Raw genomic sequence first — 13,366 nt, 5'->3', positions numbered from 1 at the left:
ATGCCATAACAAGAACATCTCTGGCACGAGCTCTTTTCAGTGTGCTGCATTCTTTTGCTCTGGCACTATTGTCCTTAGTATTTTGCTGTAACAGTATCAGCAAGACGACATGTACTGCACATCTGTCTGCCCCTTATCTCTTCTTTTAGTTTTCAATGAGTTCCATAAATATGTCATTGAAATGCAATAACATATTTTTATAATTATAACAACAACAACAACAACAACAACAACAACAATAATAATAATAATAATTATTATTATTAATATTATTAATATTGGGTCGCCACAGCGTAATGAACTGCTAACTTATTCAGCAAATGTTTTATGCAGCGGATGTCTATCCAGCCACAACCTATCAATGGCAAAATAATAATAATAATAATATTAATATTATTAATAATAATAATAATAATAATAATAATAATAATAATAATAATAATAATAATAATAATAATAATATAGACAGAGAAGTTTATTGATTGACAGATTGATTTGCTTTCATACAGATGCTGTGGAATATACTTTTCTCCCATTGCCATGTCGAAGCCATTTCATCATTGCCTAAAGAAAAAAAAAATAGACAAATGTTCAATCATCATGATGGAGTAACTTTTTTCACTCAGTGTTTTATTAAAAGGAACACAATACCTACTTTACTGATTAACCATGCGGTATAACTTTATTAAATTTGACAGTATTACAGTAGCTTTTTGTGGTAACCAACACACAAAACATATTAGGAAAAAAATAAGCTGTAAAGGTGTGTTATTGTAACACATCTATCCGAAAATAGAATACCAGAACGGTGAAATAGCAAAAACGCAATAGTATAGCAAACAAACCTTGGTCATCCAATATGTTGTCAATATCTTGAAGACCACCAACCTTTATAACATCAATAAGGCTTTGCATCTTGCTTCTCTCTCTAATGCTGTGTTGATTGCAGCACAATCTCTCCACACCCTTGGTTTGCACTGTTATTCCTCTCGATGGCACCTGCTGTCATCCCATAAATACAGCTGAATGGGCTATTGAAAGAGCTGGGCTGCTGAGGGTTTGCCACGGCGGATGGCGATGAGTCCCCATAAAGCAGACGCCTGCGTTATTTATCCAGCTTCTATGAACTCTGGGAAATGAAATGTTTACCACAAATGGGCTTCTCAAAAGCCCACACCCGACTTTTAGTATTGATTCAATGAGTCTGATTTGTAAATAAATGTGTCAATATGAAGTCGGGATTCAAGCCGGAGATGTGGTGTCTGGTAAACATACTGGCATTATGGGGAGAGAGAGAGGGAGAAAATACAGTTCTGTGTGTTGACAAATAAAAATGAATGCAGTTAATTACTGTAGTAAAATTTGAAGACATGCATCCTGTTCTCCATGCTTTAGAGGATTTTGACAGTTATGAATGATGTTGTGGTATATTCATAGGATTTATATGTGGCTTCAAGTTCAAAAGTCTCTATTGATTCTGTACATGTGTAGACTTTATTGTTATTTGTAGTTTTGCCCTCTTTCAAATGAATCACAGACATAGCAGCGCTAGTTGTCACAGGTTTCTGCAATATATATCAGGAAAATTAGATCTAAAACAGTTGCAGTCCATTGCTAAAGAAAAATAATATTTCTCTATAATAATGAAAAAAATAGGCAAGATGGGATGACTAATTATTTTAAAGTCCCTTATCACTTATTGTTTGGTATTATTTCACTTGAAAAAAATGATCGCTCATCTCCAGAAGTCACCAGGGATTTAATGCATTTCATCTCTGTCTTCTAAGATTTAAGAAATATATATAAGAAAAATGGTTCACAGTGGCTTCTCCTACCACAGCAAATTCCATTTGACTTGATATTTGGTGCAAGTCTGTCAAGAAGTTTCATTTTTGTTCAGAAATGGTGCATTATTTGCAAATGTTTTATGTGATGTTCTATTATTTCACATAAGTCTAATTTACATATTAGTATGGAAACATTCATTCATTCATTCATTCATTTTCTTGTCAACTTAGTCCCTTTATTAATCCGGGGTCACCACAGCAGAATGAACTGGCAACTTATTCAGCAGGTTTTTACGCAGCGGATGCCTTTCCAGCTGCAACCCATCTCTGGGACACACACACTCACACACACACTATGGACAATTTAGCCTACCCAATTTACCTGTACCGCATGTCTTTGGACTGTGGGGGAAACCAGAGCACCCAGAGGAAACCCACGCGAAGGCAGGGAGAACATGCAAACTCCACACAGAAACACCAACTAAGCCGAGGTTCCAACCAGCGACCCAGCGACCTTCTTGCTGTGAGGCGACAGCACTACCTTCTGCGCCACTGCCTCGCCAGTATGGAAACAGTTACTGTAAATATAATTAGTGTGAAAAGTAACAAAAAGTAAGTTAATATTATTACAACCAAAGTTATTATTATTTAGTTGTATCTTGCTATTTAAGTATACGCTCACTGGCCACCATATTACGTAAACCTCATTATTACTGAGTTAGACCTCATTTTGCCTTCAGAACTGCCTTAATTCTACATGAAATAGATTCAGCAAGATAGTGGAAATATTAATCAGAAATTTTGCTCCATATTGACATGATAGCATCACGCAGCTGCGAAGAATTGGCCGGCTGCACATCCATGATGCGAATCTCCTGTTCCACCACATCCCAAAGGTGATCTACTGGATTGAAATCTGGGTACTCGCTTGGTCACTGGTCGCGCTTTATGACATGGTGCGTTATCCTGCTGGAGGTAGCCATCAGAAGATGGATACACTGTGTTAATAAAGAGATGGACATGGTCAGGAACAATACTCAGGTAGGCTGTGGTGTTGACATGATGCTCGATTGGTACTGTGCAAGAAAATATCCCCCATACCATTACACCACCACCACCAGCCTGAATTGTTATTGATGGCAATTTCGGACCCTACTAGCAGCAGAAATTGAGACACATCAGACCAGGCAATGTTTTTCCAATCTTCTATTGTCCAGTTTTAGTGAGTCTGTGTGAATTGTAGCCTCAGTTGCCTGTACTTAGCTGACAGGAGTGGCACCCGATGTACTGTAGTCTTTTGCTGTTGTAGGCCATCCGCCTCAAGGTTGGATGTGTTGTGTCTTCAGAGATGCTCTTCTGCAAATCTCGGTTGTAACGAGTGATTATTTGAGTTACTGTTGCCTTTCTATCAGCTGGAACCAGTTTGGCCATTCTCCTCTGACCTCTGTCATCAACAAGGCATTTGTGCCCACAGAACCTAGAGATTGTTATGCGTGAAAATACCAGTAAATCAGCAGTTTCTGAACTCAAACCAACCCATCTGGCATCAACAACTATGGTCCCAGATGGGTTCTAAGTCACTTAAATCCCCTTTCCTCCCTATTCGGATGCTCAGTTTGAGCTGCAGCAGATTGCCTTGTTCATGTCTACATGCCCAAATGCAGTAAGTTGCTGCCATGTGATTGGCTGATTAAAAATGTGCGTTAACGAGCAGTTAGACAGGTGTACCTAATAAAGTGGCCGGTGAGTGTGTATTTTGTAAAAATAATCAGTGTGGACTCATAAAAAAAAAATAATAATAAAAAACTATGTCACTACGCAAGCTGTAAATGTAAATCACCTGTTTTAAAGTTTCTGTCTCGCCCGGTGTGCAGTTAGCACTTGTAAGCTGCGGTTTTGACAGTAGAAAAAGGTCATATCTTGTTGTGTAGTTGGACTCTTCAGTTCTTTAATACGCAGTGGTGAATATTACTGCTGTCATCCTTGTCGTCTCTTTCCCCGGGAAGACGATCTCTGAAAGAGCAAGAGTAGAATCCATTTCAAATTTTAATTAGCCGGCTTTGTGTCTCACACAGACACAAGTTCAGTCCGACATTATCCCCTCAAAGCTTTAATTACCAACCGCTTCTTGGTTTCAAAACATCAAAAGGATGTGTAAGAGTGAGTGTGTGACTGAATGAATGAAAAGTGTGTGTGTGTATGTGCGTGTGTGTGTGCATCTGAACGTGTATGTGGGTGGATGTGTTTGGTTAGCTGAAGTCATTGTGAGTCCACACTCAGCATGTCAAAGGATTGTGATTTTCTTCAAGTCACTCCTCCATAGAGACATGGGGGGTCTTACAAATCACTGTAAATCTCTCTACTGTTTGATGTCCTTTTTCCTCAAGCCTCTTGTGGATAATTGCCCCATGAGTTGTCAGGCTGGGACAGAGTAAAGAGGAATGATCGAACATTAGCGGATTACTGACTAAACTGCCTATAGAGCTGTTCGCTTAAATGCAGCCGATGCACATTCAGCACAGCTGTACCTGGCAAACCAACAGATCGATCTGTCTGTCTTTGATAAATATGATTAAAACGCCAACGACGTGCAGTGGACTACAAGTTTTCACTGGCAGAGGCTTATGTACTTTAGCAGTTTATAAGCTGTCCTGTGGTCTGCTTTTGCCTTAGAGATTTCTAGCTTGTCATATCTTTGCTGGAGATTATTAATAGCTAGCCTTTCCCAGATAACAACCCAAGAAGTTCTTGAGAATTTCTATGATTCCTGATGTTGTGTAACTTTTAGTGTGTGGGCTTTTCAAAACTGCTGATAAATCTCAGTACTGATAGAATGAACTTTGGTAGCACTTTATAATAACTGCACATAATTGTTTAAGTTTGCCCAAATTATTAGCATCTGAAATGTTTCAGCATGCCAAACATGTCTTTAGTGTGTTAGTATGTTAGTTAGTATTATTCAAGTGAGAAAAAAGAAGGTACCAATAAAAGGTTTGTACACCATACCTATCCTAGCATTACAGCTTTTTATTGCTGGTACATACAGCTGATATTAATTATAATAATAACCATAATATCCATAAACCGTATTATCAATAATAATGAGATAATGAGATAATAAAAATGCATAAAAGGCTTATCACAAGAAATAAAATGAGTTGATAGAAGAAAGATCAGGAATTAATAATACAATGTCAAGCAAGAAGATAGAATTACAGCTTCAGAGATGTGCAATCATCTTCCTCACCAAAGACTGGGTAGACCGCTGCTGTCACATTGGAAGACCAACACATGTCCAAGATGCGCACTTGTCTAACAGCTGAGCTTACCATGTTACTGCAAGAAGTTCTCCCCTTTATAGTTTAAAATGTTGGTGCTGGCCAAAGGTGAATTTGCTAGTTGAGAGAGTAGGGAGTTGATCAGGCCCCTTCCCCTCTCAACTAGCTGCACTATTTATTTATTTATTTGTTTATTTATTTGTATTGTTTTATTATTATTACTGCACAGCAAACAATCTGAGGTTCTGAACTATCACCATGACTAGAACTCCTACATCTAAACCGATACTAAGAGTAGTATCTTGTACACAACATATAAAGTGTGTAAGCAAGTTAACAAACATTGAAAACAAATTTGTATAATAGAATATATTGAGCGTGTAACCTTGAAACTTCTCAGTTTAGACTCTTTCAAAGGTATGTATGGGAAAAAAAAAACATAGTTCCTCTTAATCAAACTATGCTCTTCCATATATGTATTAAAATAAGAGGACGAGTGAAGCTTAGAGCCCCTTGAGGACTGCAGTAGAACTGCAGCTTACTGTCTTTAGGCTTTTTGTTTATGTCCAGCGCTGTCCACGGTGCTGAAATCTAACTGAGTGCAGCATCACTGTACAATCAGCTTTTATCTTCACATACAGACACAGATTGGTGAAATACTTAGAAATCTAGCCTCACAACTACATCTTTTTTTGCTTTTGCAGCAATGTTTATGATATCGAGATTTGTTTTGCTGTATAGTCATGCATCTCCTCAGACACAGTAGGCTCACCCACCTTGAAACATAACCAACTATGGCAAATACCACTTTGACTGTGGTAATGGTTTCCATAGTGATAGACCACCTGCATGTTTAAGACAAATTAGAGGCAACGAGCAGGAGCTTCCCCAGTTATCATATGTTCTGATGTTAAATGAAGATGTACACACGCAGATGTCATTCCAGCTGCAACGCAACACTGGGAAACACCCACACACTTTTGCAAAAACTTACATAGTCTGCGACCAATTTAGTTTATTCAATTCACCCATAGCGCATGTCTTTGGACTGTGGGGGAAACCAGAGCACTCAGAGGAAACCCACGCCAACACAGAGAGAACATGCAAACTCCACAGATTAATGCCAGCTGACCCAACCGGGGCCAACAACTGACCTTTTTACTGTCAGGGGATTGTGCTACCTACTGTGCCAGCCTGTTTAAAGTCTCCCTGCATATATATATATATATATATATATATATATATATATATATATATATATATATATATATATATATATATATATTTATTCATTCCATTTTTTTTTTTTTTGACTTAGTCCCTTTATTAATCCGGGGTGGCCACAGCAGAATGAACTGCCAACGTATTCAGCACGTTTTTATGCAACAGATGCCCTTCCAGCTGCAACCCATCTCTGGGAAACATCCATACACACTCATTCACACTCATACACTACAGACAATTTAGCCTACTATCTAGCCAAATATCTCAGGAGTTTGGAAGAACATGAGAGTAAGCCATTAACTAACTCCACTTCCTTCGACTTAGTCCCTGAATTGTCAGGAGTCGCCACAGCAGAATGAACCGCCAATTACTCTAGCATATGTTTTATGCAGTGTATGCCCTCCTGCCTGCAACTTAGCACTATGAGTACACTAAATTGTGAACACAAATCCACTCTCTCATTCAAACACACTCACACTTATTCAAACACACTCACACAAACATATTCTATGGCCAAATTAATTTGGTTACACTTTATTTTGATGGTCCATTGGTTAAACTTAAGTTACATTGCTTCTACATCTCATTAGATTATAAGGTAGACTGTTAGGTTGGGGTTAGGGTATCGTAAGTTGACATGTACTTGCAAAGTTTCTTATAGTCAGTTTAATTGTCTGTTGAAGGAGCAGTATCAACAGATATTAAGCTGACCGTCTACTGACACTCTAATGAACCATCAGAATAAAGTGTTACCATTTAATGTTCAGTTTTGGGTGAACTACTGTAAAACCTTAAGGGTGTCTATAAGTTAGTGTACTCCAAAACAAAGACAAAGATCTCATTTAGAAGATACATTTAGCAGTTTCTCACTTCCGTGACTATGGAACCATAATGTGTTTATTTATTTGTTTTTACAACATCACCAGGAATTTCAGCTTCTCGTTAGATCCTTTGATCAATTAAATGATCTGTTGCAGCTGAAGCGCTTGGTACCCTATGCATGATGTGACTTAATGCAGTCAGTTAACATCATCAAAACATTTGCATACATAAAAAAACTAATAATAAATACATAAATGCATAAATAAATTAACATTAAATAGTAGCCGACACAGTGTTGATCTCTGTCTCTTGTATTGGTCTTGACAGTTAGGGGAGGAAATCCAAAAATGCCTAGATTCTGAAACACACTTGGCCCTGAGGGGTAAAAAAGCATATTACACACACGCACACGCACACACACACACACACACACACACACACACACACACACACACACACACACACACACACACACACACACACACACACACACACAGTACATAATCTGTATACAAGCAACTAGGGCAACAAGAGAACTGGGACACTCAAAGTTAAGTACATTACACATAATTATAATGTTCTATATGGTCAAGTGCACTAAAAAGAGGACAACCAATTCAGACTGTGTGGATTTGCTTTCCATTAGAGTAAATCAAGTCTGATTGCACTTTTGTTCAGAGACACAGTCACTTGGCACCGCACAGTGGGTCAGATGCACTCAACTTATCAGACTCATTTTAATTCTATTAAAATTAATTCCATTACACATCAAACAAAACAGGGAATTTTCAGGCACTTCAGGGAACCTTTAGGCAACCTATTAAAAACAATTAACTCGGTATGGAAAATGCTAAAAACCACTATTGCGTTCATGCTTTTTTCCAGAACAAGACTTGAAAGTTTATCCTTTCTTCTTCTCACTCCTTGGATTTAATCATAAAGGAAGTGGGCCTTTGACCCAAGCGGTGAGGGAATTTGGTAATTAGTGCTGAGTGTCACCTCCTTGGCTCTGCAGCCATGGCTGAAGAGAATGTGTTCATTAAGCTGTTGCCTGCTGACCTGCAGTCAGTAGATAACCCTTAGAACCCTTAATCCTCCAGATAGAAGCTCCCTTCAGATCCCCACTGTTCCCTAAGCTTCTAAAACAGACCTGCTCCAACCTGCGGGCCATAATTCCTTAGTTCAGTCTGTCATCACCTTCAGTCAGGTTCATCTAGGTAGCACTTTTGAAGATTAAAGAAAATAAAGTTTCCATTGAAGAAAGAATTAAATTAAGAGAGGAAAGAAAGACTCAGGCTGAAGCTAAAAGCAGTCTAATTGGGAAACCATGCACAGTTCTTCCAAAAAAGTGCTTACATTCATCAAATAATCAATGGTTTCAAAAAGTACAATATATTGCAATTAGTTCTTTTAATATGTTTTTCTTTTGGCTGTATTAAATTGGGCTGCATTACACAATCCTCCAGTGATTTGTTAAGGCATAATGTTGATGGGATTTCTCAAAGAAATTTAGTTAGCAGAAGATGCTGCATCTTCAAATTCTTCTGTATTTAGGGTGCCTAAAAGCCATAGACTGGTTTTCTGGCCATAGTGTCACTCATGCGCTAAATAAATCCAGTTATATTACATGATATTGTGGATATACTTGGCTTTTGATTTTGTTTCTTCAGCTACGTGCAATATTAGACCTGTAGACTTTTATAACATAGATGGTTTTATAAATCAAGTTCTAATAACTGATTTATTTTATCTTTTCCATGATGACTGGACATACTATATTACTGCATATTTTTAAGATGCTATTCAGCTTAAAGTGCAATTTAAAGGTTACTTAGAATAAATAGGCAAGTTAGGGTAATTAGGCAAATCAATGTAGCAGTGGTTTGTTTTGTGGCCAATAAAAAAAAATAATGCTTATAAGAGCTATTAATGTGGATATTGAAATGGTTTAGAAAATAACTGGATTTTTTACATATACAGCATTGTGTGTGTGTGTGTGTGTTTGTGTGTGTGTGTGTGTGTGTGTGTGTGTGTGTGTGTGTGTGTGTGTGTGTGTGTGTGTGTGTGTGCGTGTGTGTGTATATATATATATATATATATATATATATATATATATATATATATATATATATATATATATATATATATATATATATATATATATATATATATATATATATATATATATTCCCAGAGATGGGTTGCGGCTGAAAGGGCATCCGCTGTGTAAAAAAATAACATGCTGGCTAAGTTGGTGGTTCATTCTGCTGGGGCGCCCTGGATTAATAAAGGGACTAAGCCAAAGTCTGAAGTGCAGGATGCAAAAGCATTAATGACATGGCCAAATGCACTTTTGCTATTTTAACTCTTTAATACACTACATGGGTCTAAAGTGACCAGTCTAAGCTTATTTTTTTTATATCTATTTTATAGCTTGTGCATCAAAAGGTTAAAGGTGGAAAAATACGCTCTATGCCCCAGCTCATGGTCTAACAGGGTTGAGCTTAATCTCTTAATTAACTATGGGTATGTTTTGAGCATTAACCAATCAGAGTCTTATCTCACATTCCCTTTAAGTGTCAATTGCGTTGTGCCATGGCACATTTGCTATTTGCAAGGCATACTTTGTAAGTAGAAAAACAAAACGAGTCACTTTTGAGAAAACAGTTAAACAGAGAATCTGCAGCAAGAGGATAAAGTATGAGCCTTCTCCATTCTGCATTTACTTTCATTTTCACTTTCTCTCTTTCTCTTTGGATAAGGAAAGGTACGCACAGACATCCATTAGCCTACATAATTATTATAGTTTGTTAAGTGCAAAGATTTGTTTCAAGACTATTAATAAATTTAATTCTAATTTCCAGCAAACAAATAAATAAACAATAATAACGAGTTATATTCAAGTACACATGCTACCCCCCATTTGGTCCAAAACCTGACAGGTGGACAAATCTAAGCTTTTTTTTTAATAAAACAAATATAAATATGCATATAATAAATCATACTGCTAATAATAATAACATTATACAAAAGCAATTTGCCATGAATAATTAAAAAAAAAAAACCCTGAGAAGAAGGAGGCATGGATGTACTGTTTTTTTATTATAATTTTTATGTAGATAATAATAATAAAATAATAATAATAATAATAATAATAATAATAATAATAATAATAATAATTAAATCCTTTAGTTCTTTTTCATATTTAAATATCTTTGTGTATTATTGTACATCCTGCGTGTTTTAAGCAACGTGTAAGTGAGGCACACAACTAATGCACACTCCACTGGACTTTAGACCTGCTTTCAGCTGGTCTATTGCGCTGTTTATTTTAGTATCTCAAAATAGCAACGCACCAACAGTTTGCCTTAACACACCTCTTTTCTAAAGCGAAACACTCATGAGTCCACAAAGTGGTGTAAATGGATTTGCTATTTAAACAAAGTGGCTGAAAACAGGACAATTAAGGTTGCATTGGTCTGAAAATAGCAACACGTCGGGGCAAACAGGTCTTGCACCTAATTGCGCCGGGTGTATGAATTGTTTGTGGAACAAGAGTTTTGCTGTTCCCTTGTAAAAACATGTTTTCCAGTCCTTTATAAAACCTATTTGCGAGACAACGCCAATCATCTTTGAAAGGCAAAAGGTGAAAAAAAATATTATATAAATATATATATATATATATATTTTTTTTCCTATGACTGATGATTTTTTCTTCCATCCATTTATTTATTTATATATATTTTTTATTTTTATTTTTACCACCATAAAGTTCTTTCCGGGTCTCCATATGAACCAAAGAGATTGAGACATGCAAATAGACAATTTCTGGTAAAGTCCTCATAACAACGACTAAAAAATGATCTAAATGATCTTAATGAACCAAAGACAGAATGTTAATGTACAGATGTCAATCTAAAAAGTGCAAAGCTCTCAAAAATACCTTTTTTTGGCTCTCACAGAAGCTATGCTGTCCATTACAGTTCAGTAGAGGCACCGACAATACTATTTCCTTTCAGCAGGAATTATTGGTGCTGTTTTGACTCCTTCACAAATTTTATAAGCTCTTCACATGTTTCAGCTGATAAAAGGATCTTCACATGTATATCTATACAACACAGCACAGTCAGCCCACAACACAGCCGCACATATATTTATTTTAGATCTTAAAAATATGACAGTGTGAACGCTAAGTGAACCATATCCACGGATGAATAGTTCACAAAAAGAATATAGCCTTTAAGCCTCAAAGAAAGGTTCTGCGATTCTGCAAATGTCTAACTTGTGTTTGTAGCTTATATCCACTTTTCCCTCTGGGAGGGAGAGAAAGAAGCAGGATAAAATAAATGAACAGAGCCCAAAAAAAATCAGCAGGGATGGGAGAGGGTTAAAAAAAAAACACAAATCTGAGTTGTTCTGCCAACTCTTTGAACCCCAATCCAAGTTGGACTTGGCTGAAGGATGGGTCAGTGCTCAGGATGTGCTTGGTTACACTCTCCTAAACCCTAATCTCAATCTCCCTTGCTCTCTCTGCTCACTCTGCACTTTAAGTTCTCCCCCACTGATTTGTTTCAATTAATCTTTTATCTCCTAAGCCCGTGGCTGTATGGACCATTCTCTTCTGCCAAACATAGGATTGCACGTCATGCTCAGAAAACAAGGACATGGTAGAACTGTGGATTTCTCAAGCATTGTTCTGGCTGTTTTGGAACCTGTATTGATGTGACAGTGAGTGGATGGTGCCAAGTTTTAGCTTTGGGAGAAAGGGATCCGACGCCTGCTATCTGCTACCTCTTATGGAGGAATTATCCGCTGGTATGGAGAGACTGCTTTACAGACACGCTCTGCTGCTATGGATGGAGGGTTGTGGGTCTCGGAGGCTTTCAGATGTCCTCCTCTTCAATGTCAGAGAAGGGGAACAGCAGATTGGATTAACAGAATGTGGATAATGTATACAGTGCATTTATGAATGGGGGAAAAGGGCAGCGAAGATAAATGCGTCTGGCTGGAGTTGATATTGAGCGAATGCTATCTTTAGATTTTCTGTTTTTCATAGTTTTACTGGTTTTAATTGTAGCCATTTTTTTCTTTGCTCGATATGAATGGAAAGTTCAACCCCTTAATTAACGGCTTGTATTGGCACTAAATCCCTTGCAGCCATCCATTAACTGAATGTTTGGGGTGAAGGCATTTCTCTGCTACTCTTCGCCGTATCTGAGGAATGCTGCTTTCAGTCCCAACAAGTGTCTGGATGAGTCTCACAGGAAGTGAAAGATGTGAGGCCGGGTTAGGCAACAGGAAAGGGGGTTTATGCGCCTGTTTGCTTGAAGCGATCCTCCCTCGTTAGCCTCCTTCTCTGGCAGACAAAGCAATGATTGGAAATGACAGGACAGTCTTTTCCAGTCCGATCTGGGTGAAGAAAAAAAAAAGTTTTCAGAAGCTGCAAATGTGGAAGTGAGTTGGAGGAAGGGGAAAAAAAGAATATAAGGAAATTCTGTCAGCTAACTTTTTAGAGATGAGCCATATCTGTGTGGAAGGATATATTAATGCTTGAATAAATAAAAATGTAGGATTTTTTTTTCTTCAGATATATCATAAGCATTCAATTACAGTGCATTCTTGTTCAGTCTGAACTGCTTAGGGTCAATGACGAATAAGAAGGTTGACAATAAAGAAAAAGGACTAGCTTTTTAAAATGTACCCTTGAATATTACATATTTTGGTCACAATTGTCAAACCATAAATGCGTAACTATAAAATGATAGCATATTTTTCGCACCATTTTTTCGCGATGAATAACTGCGATTGTACTAATCTTAAAAGTTAATTTCAAGGTAAAAACTAAAATACCAATGTTGATTCCTTTCAATAAGACACTTAACAACATTATGATTCAGACAACATACAGTTTTTTTTCTTCTTCTTTTTTATTCTCAAAAAAGTTGAACTAATCTGATATTTACATACTTATTGACCTTGACATGCAGTCAAGGTCAATAAGTATGTAAAAAGGTCTGCAGGGAGCATCTATATTGACCCACACTCTCAAAAATAAAGGTATGAGAGCTGTCACTTGGGCAGTACCTTTTCAAAAAGAACATATTTGTACCTGAAGATTTCATATTGGTACCTCAAAGGTACATTTTAGGTGCATTACAGTACTGATATGTTCCTTTGAGCTACCACTAAAGACTCTTTAGGTACAAATATGTACCTTTAAAAAGGCACTTCCCCTTTTGCCATATATATATATAT

General features: G+C 37.1%; 1 long non-coding RNA gene across 1 annotated transcript in view; it reads right to left on the bottom strand.

Annotated features, from left to right (window-relative positions):
• Positions 1 to 459: 459 nt before the first annotated feature.
• LOC141375450 (uncharacterized) overlaps positions 460 to 13,366 on the bottom strand; it is a 65,457-nt gene continuing 52,550 nt past the window's right edge. Inside the window, exons 3-4 of the long non-coding RNA XR_012383509.1 lie at positions 3,628 to 3,800; positions 460 to 2,365 (exon numbers count right to left, since the gene is read on the bottom strand). This is a non-coding gene — a long non-coding RNA (uncharacterized lncRNA). The remainder of the gene's footprint in view (positions 2,366 to 3,627; positions 3,801 to 13,366) is intronic.

The sequence above is a fragment of the Danio rerio genome, chromosome 7 (genome assembly GCF_049306965.1).
Source record: "Danio rerio strain Tuebingen ecotype United States chromosome 7, GRCz12tu, whole genome shotgun sequence".
Taxonomy (NCBI): domain Eukaryota; kingdom Metazoa; phylum Chordata; class Actinopteri; order Cypriniformes; family Danionidae; genus Danio; species Danio rerio.
Note: the sequence above shows the minus strand (reverse complement) of the source record. Positions and strands in the feature narration are given on the sequence as shown.